This window comes from Camelus ferus, chromosome 7, assembly GCF_009834535.1.
Source record: "Camelus ferus isolate YT-003-E chromosome 7, BCGSAC_Cfer_1.0, whole genome shotgun sequence".
NCBI lineage: Eukaryota > Metazoa > Chordata > Mammalia > Artiodactyla > Camelidae > Camelus > Camelus ferus.
The window spans coordinates 23,893,305-23,908,502 of NC_045702.1; the positions used below are offsets into that span (position 1 = coordinate 23,893,305).

The 15,198-nt window shown below is 35.2% G+C and overlaps 1 pseudogene; it reads left to right on the top strand.

The window, feature by feature from the left end:
- The first annotated feature begins 2,736 nt into the window (after positions 1 to 2,736).
- LOC102503610 lies at positions 2,737 to 5,167 on the top strand (annotated as a pseudogene).
- Positions 5,168 to 15,198: the final 10,031 nt, after the last annotated feature.

Consider the following 15,198-nt stretch of genomic DNA (forward strand, 5'->3'; position numbering starts at 1 on the left):
AAATTTTCCACTATTATAAAAAAAATGCTGCAAAACAATTCTCAAATATACATTTGTGAGTATTTACACAATTACTTCCCTAGGATATTTTGAGAACAGTAATTATAAAGTTTAAGCACATTTTTAAGGCTTTTGTAAATAATGGCAATTTAGACCTCAATCATCAGTGTATGAATGGAAAAGCCCATTTCTCAACTCTAGCTTAAACACTGGGTATTATCAGACTTCTTAATATTAGCCAGTCCTATTTTATTGTTATTTAAATTTGAGTTTCTTTGATTACTAGTACATTTGAACATCTTATGTGTATACCGATTATTTGTATTTCTTCTAAGAAATTGCTTTTTTCTTGGCTTTTGATCACTTTTCTTTGATCTCTCTCTTTGAAGATTTTTTGGAGAGTTTTACGTATTAACAACATTAAACCTTATCAAATATATTGCAATGCTTTTCCCAATTTGTTATTTGCCCATTATACTCTATGTAAATTTCTTATATTTTCCTGCATTCAAAAGAATATTGACTTCTTAATAATGGTTTATTTGAGGTCTTCTTCAAGACTCACACCTAAAAATTCACCTGTATTTTCTTCTGATACTTTTTTTTAAGATTTAACTTTTCTATAAAATCCTTCATAAGTCTGAAATTTTGGTGTATGGAAAGAAGTAGAAAACTACCTTTTTTTTTTCCTAAATAAGTATCTCTTCTTGAAAACTACCTTTCTCCTATTATTTATTTATTTATTATTTATGATACACCAAATATATAAATATACTAGTTCCTAACTTTTTATTTTCTTATAATTGCATTTATCTGTCTGTTCCAACTTATTTGTCTATCAAGCTATTCTATTTATCAGTGTATTCTTATTATACTGTTCTAGATGCTGCTGCTTTATGGACAATGATATGTAAACTTTCTAGTTTCTTAAAGCCATTTGAGAATCTGACGGAATGTTTAGATTCTCTACCTGGAAAAATGCACATATGTGCATACACAAAATTGTTTTCATTCAATTTCCCACAATTACCCGTATCTGAGATCCATATAAACGGGTCTTCATCTTTGCACATAACTCGTGAATTTAACTCTTGAGTTATATTATTTAAACTGTTACTGTGAATGAGTTTTCTATTTCAACTTCTGTTATATTGTTCATTGATAACATATAGGAAAGCTGCTGATTTTGTTAAACAACCCTTTTTTTCCAGCCACCTTTTTGAATTCTTTCAGATCTAATCGCTTTCATTTTAAATCCTTTGTGTGTTCTATATAGACAATCAAATCATCTGCATTGAATAGAATATGGCTTTTTCTCCCCCAGCATTTAAATATGATATATATCATGTTAGAATACTTAAAACATATATCCTGGTTAGAATATCTAAAACAATGCTTAATAACAATGGAGGCAGTAAACTTCTGTTTTTATTCTTTTTTTTACTGCATGAGTTAATGAGAATAGAACTAGAGTTTCACCTGGTTACATGTGCAAGATAAAAATTCTTTACTGTGTTCAATTTCCTTCTGTTTTTCATAAGTTTTTCTCCTATTCCCAGTTTATTAAACATAAAAGCCTTTTAGAAGTTTTTATCGAGATATAATTCACTTACCATAAAATTCACCCTTTTAAAGTTTACAATTTAGTGTGTTTTAGTATAGTCACAAAATTATGCAACCATTACCATTATCTAATTCCAAAACATTTTGTCACCCCACAAAAATCATTCGTTAGTAGTTACACCCCATTTCCCACTTCCTCCAGGCCCTGATAATCACTAACCTACTTTCCATCTCTATGAATTTGCCTCTTTTGGACATTTCATATAAATACTTTCCTAGTGCATTAATCCCGTGATTTGAACTCTAAAGATATTTCTGAATTCTGAAGCTATTCTAGTTTATACTAGCTATTAATTTTGTACTGCTAGATGAATGTTGATAAGTTTTACAAGTATGCCTCTGAGTCTTAAGTCATTAATAAATATCACAGAAATATGCCATTATTTGTGCAACTTCTATGTACGAATCTCCTGCCACATTGGTACAACTAGCTAAAAATTTACTTACAAGACAATCATCTTGTCTGCACGTCTCTAATTTGCCCTGGAGTATGTCCTAAAAAAACATTAAGTGATTAGCTAAAAATATAACACATGGTTTCTGCTGTAGCAGCCAAAGCCTGCCAAACGCTGAATATGGAGTTTTGAGGGCATAGTTTATTCCAAGTCACGACATACTACTCCTAATCAATGCACCTTATTCTGTATGTGAATAGTCATCTCTTTCAAAACAAAATCCAGGCCCTTTTCTAGTATTAACTACAAACCTAATGACTCACAATTTTCAGAACAAACCTTTAAAAAAAAATCAAATTGTTACAGTTTTTCCTTACACTAAATCCAGTAACTTTTCTTTTTTCCATAGTATCTCAAAAATCAGACAATGTGGCAATTGCTAAATCTCCACTTTAGCATCTGCTATGCTAACACTACAGCCTAGATGGATATATGGTGAAAGGGACAACAGTATAATTCACATCAATCTGCCAAGTTGCTACTGGTTCTTTGACCCACAGTTTATGAAACCTTCTATGCTGAATTTTATTATAATCAATAATTCAATATATTATTCCTCCCTGAAACATTTGATCACTACAAATTATTATGAAAGACGAAGAGTCATGGACTCTGACATGAACAGCACTGGCATAGGTAAGGGCCAAGGAAAGGTTCCATGGGGGCACTTCGGATCTTCAGGCTCCCTCCCCACAAACAGGCCAAATGCCCGCCTAAAGGGTTGGGCGGGACCGGCCACCAGTGCAAGGCAGGAGGAGGGGTGGCCGGTATGTAAGCTTTTCATTCACCCAGGCTCCTCTCAGAGCTCAGTCCTTCAGGCTGCCAGTACTGTCCGCAGCAACCCGGCATTTGAACAGATGTGTCTTCCCACCAGAGTGGGGCCTCAGTCTCAGAAGCCATCTATCCTTTGGAATCGGTCCTCTCTAATTCCTTCTTGTAAAAGAGCTTGACTTCCCCAACCCACTAGACCTTTGACCTTGTGCGGAAATGTGTACACATAAATGTACACTGTAGAACACAACAAAAATGGAGCACTTCTGTGGGGGACAAAATGAGGTTGGCTAATGCAGGCCCATTAACGAAAAACGAAACTTACCTTTTCCTAACCTCAGCTGCGGTAATTTACGGCTCTTCTCAGACATCAACAGAGGACGCCTGCCAATCTCAAAAAGCCAAGCCATTCACACCATCTTTGGCCTTCCTGTTTCCGACTCAGCTTCCCCGACCCAAATAAGGAAGAAGACCAGCAGACAACCAATCAGCTGAAAAACACAAATAACTTCCACATTTACCTCATAAAACCTCACTAGTTGGAGGGACTGGTCATAGCAAAGTGGCAGAGCCCACGCTTAGCATGCGCTAGTCCCTGGGTTCAGTTCCTAGTACCTCCATTTAAAAAACAAACAAAAAATATCCCACCTCTTTAGCCTGTAAGCATCAGGGGACTCTGCTTCCCCGGCCTTGAGCTGCCTTGCAGGTAAATCCACTTACTTTCCTTCTTTGTTTTACTCAGGTGCAGAATTTGGTTTTTGACACTACATACCTGTGTGCACACAGGGGCCAGAACGGAGGTCCATACTGAATGATGCAGCCTACACCTCAAAAAGGAAACGACAGAAAATCATCCTCCAAAAGCTTCAGGTGTGGGGGCAGGTGGGGCGAGGAAGGATGCTGGCCGATTAGGAGGAGACTGCCCTGTGCTGTACTATCGCGGTGGTCGGCGAGTCTCGCACTGATCCGTCGCGAGAAGTAGGAAGTACCGCGCCTGCGTAGTGCAGTAGCCCTGTCGGCCGCAGCAGAGCGGATGGCTGGTGTGTGACGGACGCGGTTAGTGTGGCGGTCAGTTCGCTGCCCAGGACTCGCCGCCACGAGCAGCACTTTAGCCAGGACCTTGCAGATCGAAGCCGAGATGGCTCCGGCTAAAAGACCACAACCGCAGCGCACCACTTAGTGCTGCTTACGCCTCGCTGTGCCAAACTTCGCAGAGAACTCATTACTCCTGTTGTTGGTGGTGTCGGTGAGCAAGAATTTTGATGTGGCCAAGACTCGTGATGCTTGAATTGAGTTTGTGGGGTTTCTATCTATGGGGAAGTCCGTACAGCTCAGTAACTTGGTAGGGGTATATTCCGAGGTGGCAGCCTGAATTCACTACTCTAACTGCTGTGCCTGGTGTCATCAGATACAAAGGTGCCAAGATCCAGCTCCTGGATCTCCCTGGCATCATTGAGGGTGCCAGGGGTCGGAAAGGTAGAGGCCGTGAAGTCATTGCAGTGGCCCAAATGTGTAACTTGATCCTGATTGTTCTGGATGTCCTGAAACCTTTGAGACAAAATACAGTATAAGGCTCTGGCATTCGCTGCAGCAGCAAACCCTCTAATATTGGCTTTAAGAAGGAGGATAAGGGAAGCATTAATCTCAAGGCCACTTACCATCAGAGTGAGCTGGCTATTGAAACTGTGAAGTTTTCTGGCTGAGTACAAAATTCTTAATACTGATATGAGTCTGCGTCCCGATGCTACAGCGAATGACTTCATTGAAGTGATGCAAGGAAACTGAGTTTATAGTTAGTTAAATAAGATTGACCGGCTCTCCTCTGAAGAATTGTTTATCATCTATAAGGTGCCTAACTGTACCCATCTCTGCCCATCGCTGCTGAAAGTTTGATGATTTATTGGGAAAGATCTGGGAGTATCTGAAACAAGTGAGGATTTACACCAAACCCAAAAGCCATTTCACAGATTACACATGGTAGTGATGCCGCATTACCCCAGGACCATGGTGGAGATTTCTGCATGGAGATTCACGAAAATCTTATTAAAGATTTTAAATATGCTCTGGTCTGGGGTTTCTCTGTGTAACACAATCCTCAAAAAATCGTTAAAGGCCACATGTTGGAGAATGAGGGTGTCTTTCAGACACAGAAAACTTCCCCTTTCCCCATCCATCAGGATGACCACAGCAGCTTTCCCCAGGACCAAGCGTCCTACCCAGAATCTCTTCCAGATTTGGATCAGGATTCAGAGGAGGGAAATGGAGGCACCCAAACTGCAACTTTATTTATCTTATCTTCATGCCACCTTGTGTATTGAGCTGCATAAAGAACCAGGTAGGAAAAAAATGACCACATTGAGTAAGATTTAACTAATATCTATTTGGGAATTTATAATTAAGGTGGTCATAGGATCATAAACATTTCTGAAATCTTGCTCAGGGCATGAGCATGCAAATCTGCAAGTATGTAAACAAGGACACCTTTACCTGAGGTGAGGCTAATGAATATTTAATAATTCTTGAGTGACGTAACCTTTCTATGACAGTGCTCTCTCTGATTTTAATGCTTGCATATAGGACACACCAGTAATTACTTACTAAAACTTTTATCTTTCCTCATATAATGAATAGGAAATACAAACCTGAATATATTCTATTATTGAAGAAAATGACAAAATACTGTAACTACCAAAGAAAAAATTTTATGAAATTTCAATTAAGACCAACTTTGTTTTTTTTAAATACCTGTATTTATAGAACTGTGGTAAGATAAATATAAGCCAAATATTTCCTGTTCAGTTTATGAGTATGATCAATAGGAATTGCTACAAAACAGAAGAAAAGCAAATCCTTAAAATATTCAATTCTAGAATGTGTCCATGACCTTTTGTGCCTTGTGCCACATGATGAATTATTTATAGAACATTGATAACAGTGTGATATACAGTCTTATACTCAGTGGATCAAATCATTGAAGTGGGAGATGGAAGACTGTAATTCTTAATTTGGCTCTGTCATTACCTGTGTGATGCTGGCCAATTCATTTATTTATTCATTCACTCAACAAAATTTTAGGAAACTTCTCCCATGTCCTATGAACTCTACCAAGCAATGAGGTTTAGCAATTGACAAAATGTCCCCAACTTCATAAAGCTTTCGTTCCAGTCATTTAACCTATATCCAAGTCATTTACTTTCTAGTCAAGATATACTTTCTTTAATCTCAAGTGTTCTCATTTATGAAATAAAAGGATTGGGTGTTTATAATATCCTACCAAAGACTCCTGAGTGTACATCAATGAAACATATGCTCTCAGTCATGTTCTCTATAAGGATTGTAGGTTGCCTGGAGTTATGCTTACTATGTTGCAAAATTTTTACTTGACTGCTAGCTGCTGTTCCTTGGCATTTTTGCTACCTGATATATCAAATACTACCACAATACTGAACAACGCAGGTGTCCATCCCATAATCATGACATCTTTAAGTTCCACTCCTAACTTAGAGCATTCCAACTACTATGAATGGACTGTGGGAGTGTGACATGACAGCAATCCCCCCCACCCCAGCTTTAGAGTAGTCTGATAAGGGTCTGGTAGGCTAGAGCACCTGGTTTGTGGTCTTCTAAAGCAAGCAGCCTTATCTGTTGCCTTTATATATTGCATACATATATAATTTTCTAGGTATACTGTGATGTGAAAGAAATTGGGAAGTACTGATCTAACCAACCAAGTTATAAAATCAAAAATACAAATATTACAGTGTAGGTAAAGAAAAAATAAATTATAAGAGCAGAAGAAAATTAGGAAATGGTCACTATCAAGGCTTTTAGAGCACCAAAACTAATTTAATATTACTTGTATAAAATTGGAACCAACAGACTGTTTCAGAGAATATAAAACTGTACATGAATATGACATCAAAGCTAAAGTGAAGGAGTAAGCAGCATCTTTTGTCAAATTCTCAAGCTACAAATTAATCATTAATCAGTTTATGAGTCAGTATCCCCTTCACTGCTATTTAGTATACTTATAATCATTGCCTAAAGGGGCTATAAATAGCCTCTGTATTTGTAAAGTTGAATAATATATATTACCAAATATAAGTTCCACTGATTATGTCTACAGAACACTAAGGGATAATTATTTTTAAAGTTTTCTTCTAACTTAAATATAAGTAAGTTAGATCTAAGCCCTGATTTACGTAAGACGTCCTGTTGACTCTACCACCTCTCAGGTAGCTCAGATCTGTCCACCTCCCCATTCACACAGCCACTGCCTTAAGTCTAGCTTTCATGTCTGTCATCCAGTCCACCTCCCCATTGTTTCCAGAATGCTTCTCTGTTCTCTGCAAGACGTTTTGAAGGATCCCCTTTGTCTATAGCAGTGGCTTTCACCGAGGGAGGAATACACAAGCTACCGTAATCTCAAATTGTTTTAGAGGGGATTTATATGTTTTTCAAGTGGAGTTTCTTTAAAAATAAATAACACTAGTCAGCTGAGTAAAGTCAGAGTTCTTTGAAATGGCACACAAGGTCCTTCTTCATACAGCCTCAGCATTTCTCTTTAGTCTCATCTCCTATTGTCCATATTTCAAACAATACTGGTGTTTTTAAATACGCCATTCTTTTGCCTGTAATATACTCTATCTCCAATCATCACATCACATCCTTCAATTATACTTCTCTGATCTTCATAAATAAAGTTAATCACTCCTTACTTCTTTCATGTTTTAATCTGCTGCTCTTAGCACAGAGATAAAAGTATGCTTATGTCCATCTTATCTATTAAATAGGATCTCTTTGAGAATAGACATTGTGGATTGTATTTTATTCAACCAGCACACGGCCAAGCATATTAAGCACACAATAAATATTTATTAACGGAGAATTTTTCCTACAAAATTTCTCATAATATTCTTTGAAGCTTTAGAAGTCAAATTATAACTGAGGATCCTTGAAAGATAATATGTCAACCTTGAAAAAATATTTTCAACTCCTTTCAAAATTAATAACATACTAGTTTAGTGCGGTGAAGAAAAGATTTGAAGTTGCAATGCCTATATGCAAAATTCCTTATTCATTTCAGCAATGGGCTATAAGCAGAGTGTGCTAGGTACTGAGATTAAAAGAGGAATAAGAAAGGGTCACTAGAACCTTAAGTTCAAAAATAAATCTGTTTATCTATATTCGTAAAGTTTACTCAGGCTTTTCTCAAATACTCGTGAAAATAAAGGGGACATATAATGGTTTGATATCATCAATTATTAAGATTAATAACAATCAATACTAGTTTCTGGAAGGAAATGAATGTGAACTGATAATTTTCAAGGTTTTAGTTAATGTTATACCTTGCCTTTGTTTCACAAAATAGACACATCCCGCAGTATCATAGCATATGCCTTAGGATTCTAAGAAAAATTATTTTAGACCTAAATTCTATACTGAGCTATAACAGGGAAGCCATCTCCAAAGGGAGTTCCTGACAACACTAGCTTATATCAGCATTTTAAAAAGAAAACAGTGTAATGAGATCTTCTCGTTCCCAGTATTTTCCAGGAAAAACAAGTGCCAGTATTTCTTCTGAATGCACTAATATGGGTCATAGGCCAGTTTCTGAATCAATCACTGTGGCCAAGAGAATTAAATGAGTTAATTGGCCAGACCTAGGTTATATCTGTGTGCCTGGAGAAAGCAGTAAGGGCAAGAGGTCATGCACACCAAAACTAGGCAGACTGAGAATGGGCTTTTCCAAATATAGTCAAGTCACTGGTATAAAAAAAAAGAGAAAAAGATGGTGAAACTCAAAACAGCACAAGTCCAACACAGAGTAAGAAGAGAGAAAACCTCCAAATCAGTCTTAGTCTATGCTCTCCCTTCAGCATTATTCTTCACTAAGAATATAAAGACATTTCAGTACCTGGTATAGTAGACAGGGAAAATCATGTCTTACTATAATTATAAAAATAAATTTGACCTCACAGATTTCATGGAAAGGCCTTGGAAACTCCCAACGATCCATGAACCACATTTTGAGAGCCAGTGCTATGGATAATGCTTCTCGAATTTTGCTGCCTATACTAATCACCTGGGGATTCTGATAAAATGTAGATTGTGATTTAGTTGGTCTGGATAGGGCCTGAGATTCTTCATTTTTAACATCTTCCAGGTAGTACTAATGCTGCTGGTGCGTGGATCACTCTTTTGAGCAGCAAAACTTAATACAGTATAGACATAATCAATTTACATGAAAGGAAATCCAGAGGCAGAGAATTCATGATTGGTTTACCTGTTGTTGTTTTCCTCTCTGTCTCTTTCTCTACATTGCCATCCACAATGTCAGCTTTGTTCTAAGACTGGTTTCACCCTTAATCATGGGATGTCTTGTAAGAGGCATTTGAGCTTTACACTTCCTCATTTGCGTCCAACTGGTGAGAGCACTTCCCACCTTCAGTGAACCAAAGGCTTGAGCTCATGTTCCCAGACTCCCTGAAGCAGTTACAGCAGCCAGAAAAATTCCGTGTGTGATTGGTTCAGGGCTGGGATACATGAGTCATTCACTGTGTCAGCAGCAATTGATTTAGCCTGATTAAGTGAAAAATTTAATGGTGAGGTGTCATGTTGAGCCAACAAATTCTACTTTAATTTAACATAAAAATAAAGGGATGAGTTGTATGAAATAATATTAGGGAATATGAAAAATCAATATGGAAATTGCAACACCAAAAATGAAGGAATAGGAAGATGGAAGAAATAAGTGTTAATGAAATAGATAATAAATAATTCCTATTAATAGTTAAAGAGCTGGAAAATGAAGGAGCAATGATTAAAATAATAGAACTTTCTTCAACATTTAAGAAAAATGGGGTATAAAAATGCTACCATCAATCAAAAAGTTAAGAAAAGAGGGGAAATCACAGAAAATAAAAAATTAAAGAGATGAGTGAGATTTACCTGTTTTAAACAAAAACTTTCACATTACATTAAGGTATTTTGCATGACAGGAATTTTGAAAATAAAGTAACAGAAAGAAAACATAAAAAGAGTAAAATGAAAATGTATGGCCAGTGTCACTGTCATTAACATATGTACGTAAACACATAGTTATAAACATGTATATATGCAAGTATATACAGTCATAAAAATATATATGTGTAAAATGTTTCAGAATTGCAACAAACACGGAACAGTGAGTGAGTTGAAGATGCAGGGATGATGGTCATCCAAGCTGAAGCAGAAGGTGAGAGTAGGAAACATGATTCCTGTGGGAAAATGGGGAAATAAAAATGTTCCACAATATCTGGTAGATAGAGCTAACAAAAAGGAAGATGAGGGGAAATCCTGTTGGAATTTGAGTCTAGAGCTTTAAGAGTCACAAACTTTTTTACAAGGGGTCAAATAGTAGATATCTTAGGCTTTGTGGGTCTCTATCACATATTCTTCTTTCTTCTATTTTTGAACAACTCTTTAAAAATGTAAAAATTATTCTTAGCTCAAAGGCCATACAAAACATCCTGCAGTTAGCCTGCTGGCAGTCATTTCTGACCCTGCTTTGTGAGATGCTGTCAGCCTAGAAGAGGTGAGAGGATGGAGATGCAGCCATGTGACCAGATATAAAGCCAAGCTGCCCCTGTCCTGGAAGATGAATATGCAGTGACCCCAATATCTCTGTCACATCACTTCTAGTTTCCCACCCAATACCTCCCTCACCTTCTTTCTTACTATGACATCCCCAGTTTTCCTCGGCTAAAAAATATGTCCAATTAAAATTACCTGCCTTCTCAGACTCCTTGAAGGTACAGTTGTCATGTACTTATAACTGGCCAAGAAGATAAACAGAAAGTACTTAGTTGAATTTCTGGTTATTTTTATGCAGGTGTAAGTGTAACTGACATGTTTTACTGACCTTTGCTCTTTTCACTTACCTTTCATCCCCAGTATCAAAAATGCATGGAGGTACAAGAGCTGTCTTGAGTCTTTGAGGATGAAAATAACATGGTAACAATGGGGAAACTGAGGGCTAGAAGAAGGTTGAACATCTATGATTTCATGGATAGCCTGCATCCAGAATTTCTCTTCTGTGAGGAAAAAAAATGATCTTTATTTGATGAAATCATTGCAGTTGGCATGATCCATTGACCTTTTCTCTTTCCACTGGTTCTGTTACAAAAGCCAAAAGTAATAAAGTTGTTATGCATCATTTCAGTGTAGTGGGGTGGGTTGAAACATTATTATGAGACATTAGTAGGCTCTGGTCTGAAGCAAAGATCTAGGTAAAAGTAATGACAGTTTCCTGAATCCTCTAAAAGAAAAAGTTCAATAAAAAGAGATGAAAGGGCAAGGAATGAGAGGGACATATAGGTAGGGAAAGGGAAGAAAGGAGAAAAAAGGCTTAAAATGCAATCAATTAGGTCAGCATACAGAACTTAGAACATTCATGAAGAAAGCCAGCCATCAGGATGAAAATCAGAACATGAATTTACTATATATTTTATTAGAAAAATTGGATCATAGCTATAAAAATAAGTGTTTACCTAGTCAAAGACATGTGAAGTCATAATATCCATTAAATGCAAATACAACTTTTGATATGAAAAAAGCAGAAATGACACAAAATAAGTTACCAAATGATACATATAGTATGATGACATAAAAATTGTGAAAGCACACAAGGTGATATATTCATTGTGAATAAATACATGCAAAGTAATGGTATGAATTATGCATAGGACTGATAAATAACAAATTCAAGTGAGTTGTTATCTCTAGGAGAAGGGGAGGAAGGAAAATGTGATTGACAAATGGTCTGCAGGTTTCAATAGTATGTTATGCATTATTTCATTAAAAAATTTTAAATCAAGAATAGGAGAATATTTAAAATTGGTAGAACTGGCTCAGGCATTCCTGAAAAAAATTTTAGTTTTTTGTATATTTAAAATATATAATAAGTTACTACATTTTAATAAATGTACCACTCTGCTGGGGAGTATTGGTAATAGAGGAAGCTATGCATGTGTGGGGACAAGGTGTAAATGGGAAATCTCTGTACCTTCCTCTCAATTTTACTGTGCACCTAAAACAGCTCTAAAACAATAAAGTCTTTAAATACATATATTTTAAGATAAAGGATATTCCATGTTAAAAAAAATAAAGGCAATGTCTGTATCGCTTTTTCACAATATTTACATCACAGAAAAGTAGAATTCAAAGTAAAACACATTAAAAGAAATAAAATACATTTCATGCTGATATAGGGATAAACACCCCAAAAGAATATAACAACCACAAATGTGGGTGTAGTTAACAACCTAGCTTCAGAAATATATGGGAAAAAATTACTCCAGATAGAAATTGAAAACCCCACAATCACAGTGGAAGAATTTAACACACCGTTCAGATATAAACAAACCAAGTAAACAAAACTAAATGAGGATACAGATTTCTTGAGTAATACAAATAGCAAAATTTGTTATAAATATGTAGAAATCTGTAAGTAAAAGCAGGATTAACACATATATAGAACATTTATAAGCACTGACCGTGTGTTAATCTTAAAAATCACCACATGAAACAACCCAAATGGCTAATGAATGTAAAAATACATTTGATTTCTGTAGTAATTTACAAATCTCAGAAATGCATATTAAAATAATGATATTGTCAAGCACTGGAAAGTTTATGAAGAAATGGGTATTTCACTCACTGGTGGTAGGAGTGGTAAAAATGCAACTTTGCAATGCATATTAATAGTGTCTATTATAACTAAAATGTAAATATATCGTGATGATTCAATGAAACTATTAGGTACTTATATTAGCAAAACATTTTTGCATTCACATAATGTATTTATTGCAGCATAGGGGGAAAAAGCAATTTTACTAAAATTTTCACTGATAGAGAAATGGTGAATAAAATGCGATATACACAACAGTTTAAAAATGGGTTAGATTCAACAGAGCATGGACTTAACCCAGGATATATTGTGTGAGAAGAGCATAACCAAAATATGAAGTATAAATCCCTATGGTAAACATGCACCAAGTAAATGATTCTATACATTTTCTCTACTGTATCATAGCAGATGCATTCATAACACACGTTACATCTGGGAAGGAAGTAGATGACCCAAGTAGGTTATAACATTTCCATTTTTCTCATTTTTAAGAGTATATTCATGTCATAACCCTATTATTAAATCCATTTTGTATCAATCTCTAAGAAATATTCTTGCCTGAATAGTTGACCCTGAATCTAATAAAGACTTTAGAGCCAACTGCTAATTACAGGATAAATGAGAAAAAGAAGAAGTTAAATGAACCACAAAGAAGCAAATATCCAAAATCCAGTTGCTAAAAGCAATTGATTCAGTTTTTACAACAAGTCAATGGTATAAAGGGAGAAAAAGAGTGAAGGGAATTGAAGGGAGTAGAGGAATGGGAAGGCCTGATCCAGATTTTTCAAAAGTCTTAAGAAAAAACACTAATTTGACATACTGATGTTAATTGAAACAAATCAACAGTAAAAACATTTTAGTGAGTCATAGATGGATAGTATCAACAATACAAAAGGGATAGATAAGGCATAAGTGATAAAATCTTGATTGTTTAATTTGGGTGGTGGCTATAGAAGATTTGGTTTGCTATTTTCAGTACATTTTTGTATTGAATTTTAAAAAATACATTTTAATATAACAGTGTCCTAAAGTATGAATGAATGTAAAAATATTAAAAAAAATAGTTTAGGTTTTTAACGATAGTAAATATCTGGGAATAACTGCAAAACCTACATAATAAAAATTTTTAAATTTTACTGAATATCTAAAACAAAACTTGAATAAAGCATACCATGTTCCTAGCTACAAAAGTAGGGTATTGTAAAAATATTGATTCTTTACACAATAATGCCATTTCTATAAATATCCCAAAGGACTCTTTATCAAACTTGACAAAAATGATAGTATTTTTTTTCTGGAAGAATAATATAATGGAATAATATAATAAAGTAATATAAATGGAAGAAAATAAAGATAATTTTGAAAACCACACCAAATGATGATAATCTTAAACTTCCAGATACTATAAAATTATAATAAACCATGAAGAGCATACATATAGAGAAACATTAAGGGAACAGATGGAAAGTACAGAAAGAGATTTCCTTAGCATTTTTCAAAAGTGGCATTTCTAATTCTTAGTATAAGATTGGATGACTAAACAACCTTTTGTAACAACTGGTCAAATTATTAGGAAACAGTTAAATTAAATCCCTTTCTTACCCTATTTAGAGAAAAAAATTCCAAAGATTTTCCAGTAAACTAAAAATGCCCCCAAATCTAGACATTTTACACAGAGAAAATTTAATACAGAGAATGTTTTTTTCTATGCTGGAATAATTGAAAAGCCATAAAAGTGATGCAAAATATAGCAACAGCAGGGAGCTATTATTACTCCCTTGTGATTGAGGAACATAGGGTGATAACAGTATTACCAGTGCCCAGGGTCAAAGATAAAGGAGAAAAATACCAACAAAAGATTGTTGTGTTAAATAACGATTTAAAGCTTTCATCTGGCAAAAATTATAAAAATAATTTAAAGCTAATAAAATGGGGAGAAACATGTAGCACAAAATATCTTTAAAGATAATTTGTAAAAAAGAAATAATATTTTTAATGTTCAACTTTATGTACTAGAAATAAAGTAATGCAAATTAAACCAAAAGAAGCTTGTAGTAGCTCAATAAATATTAAGCTGATTTAAAATCAGCAAGCAAAAAAAAAAATGTAGACCATTCTATTAGCTATTTTTGCAATAGTAGATGTACTTTTAGTTTTAAGGTTATAAATACATGTACTCCTAGCAGAATATTGAAAGGAGAAAACTCTAAGCCCACTTTGTAAATATAAAATTTGTGGAAACATTTATGAAAATAGCAGCTAATGTATAAAGGAGTAGTTGTAGTATAAGCGTATGAATAGACTGAGGAAAGCTCTGTAATAAGAAAACCTCAAATAAAATTATAATTCTAAGGATTGGGATAAAATTTTTTTGCAGGATTTTCAGCTTTGTTGAAATTCTTGCCACACAAGAGTGCTAAATCTATGTCGTGAAAGGCAAAACATGTTTTTATGTTGTTTAAAATACTCTGCCAATCAGAGTTCTTGGTTGTAAACAAGAGAGTCAAGCTCAAGGAAACCCAAAAAGAGGAGAAATTTGTAACAGCGCTTAGAGAGAGATAGCCCAGAGAATCAGTTGGTATGCAGATAAGAAGCTTGGAAAATAGGTGAAGTCATGAGAGATCAAGGAGCACCGCAATTGGTGGCTTGCTGGAAGCTAAAGAATGAATAAAGGTTTGT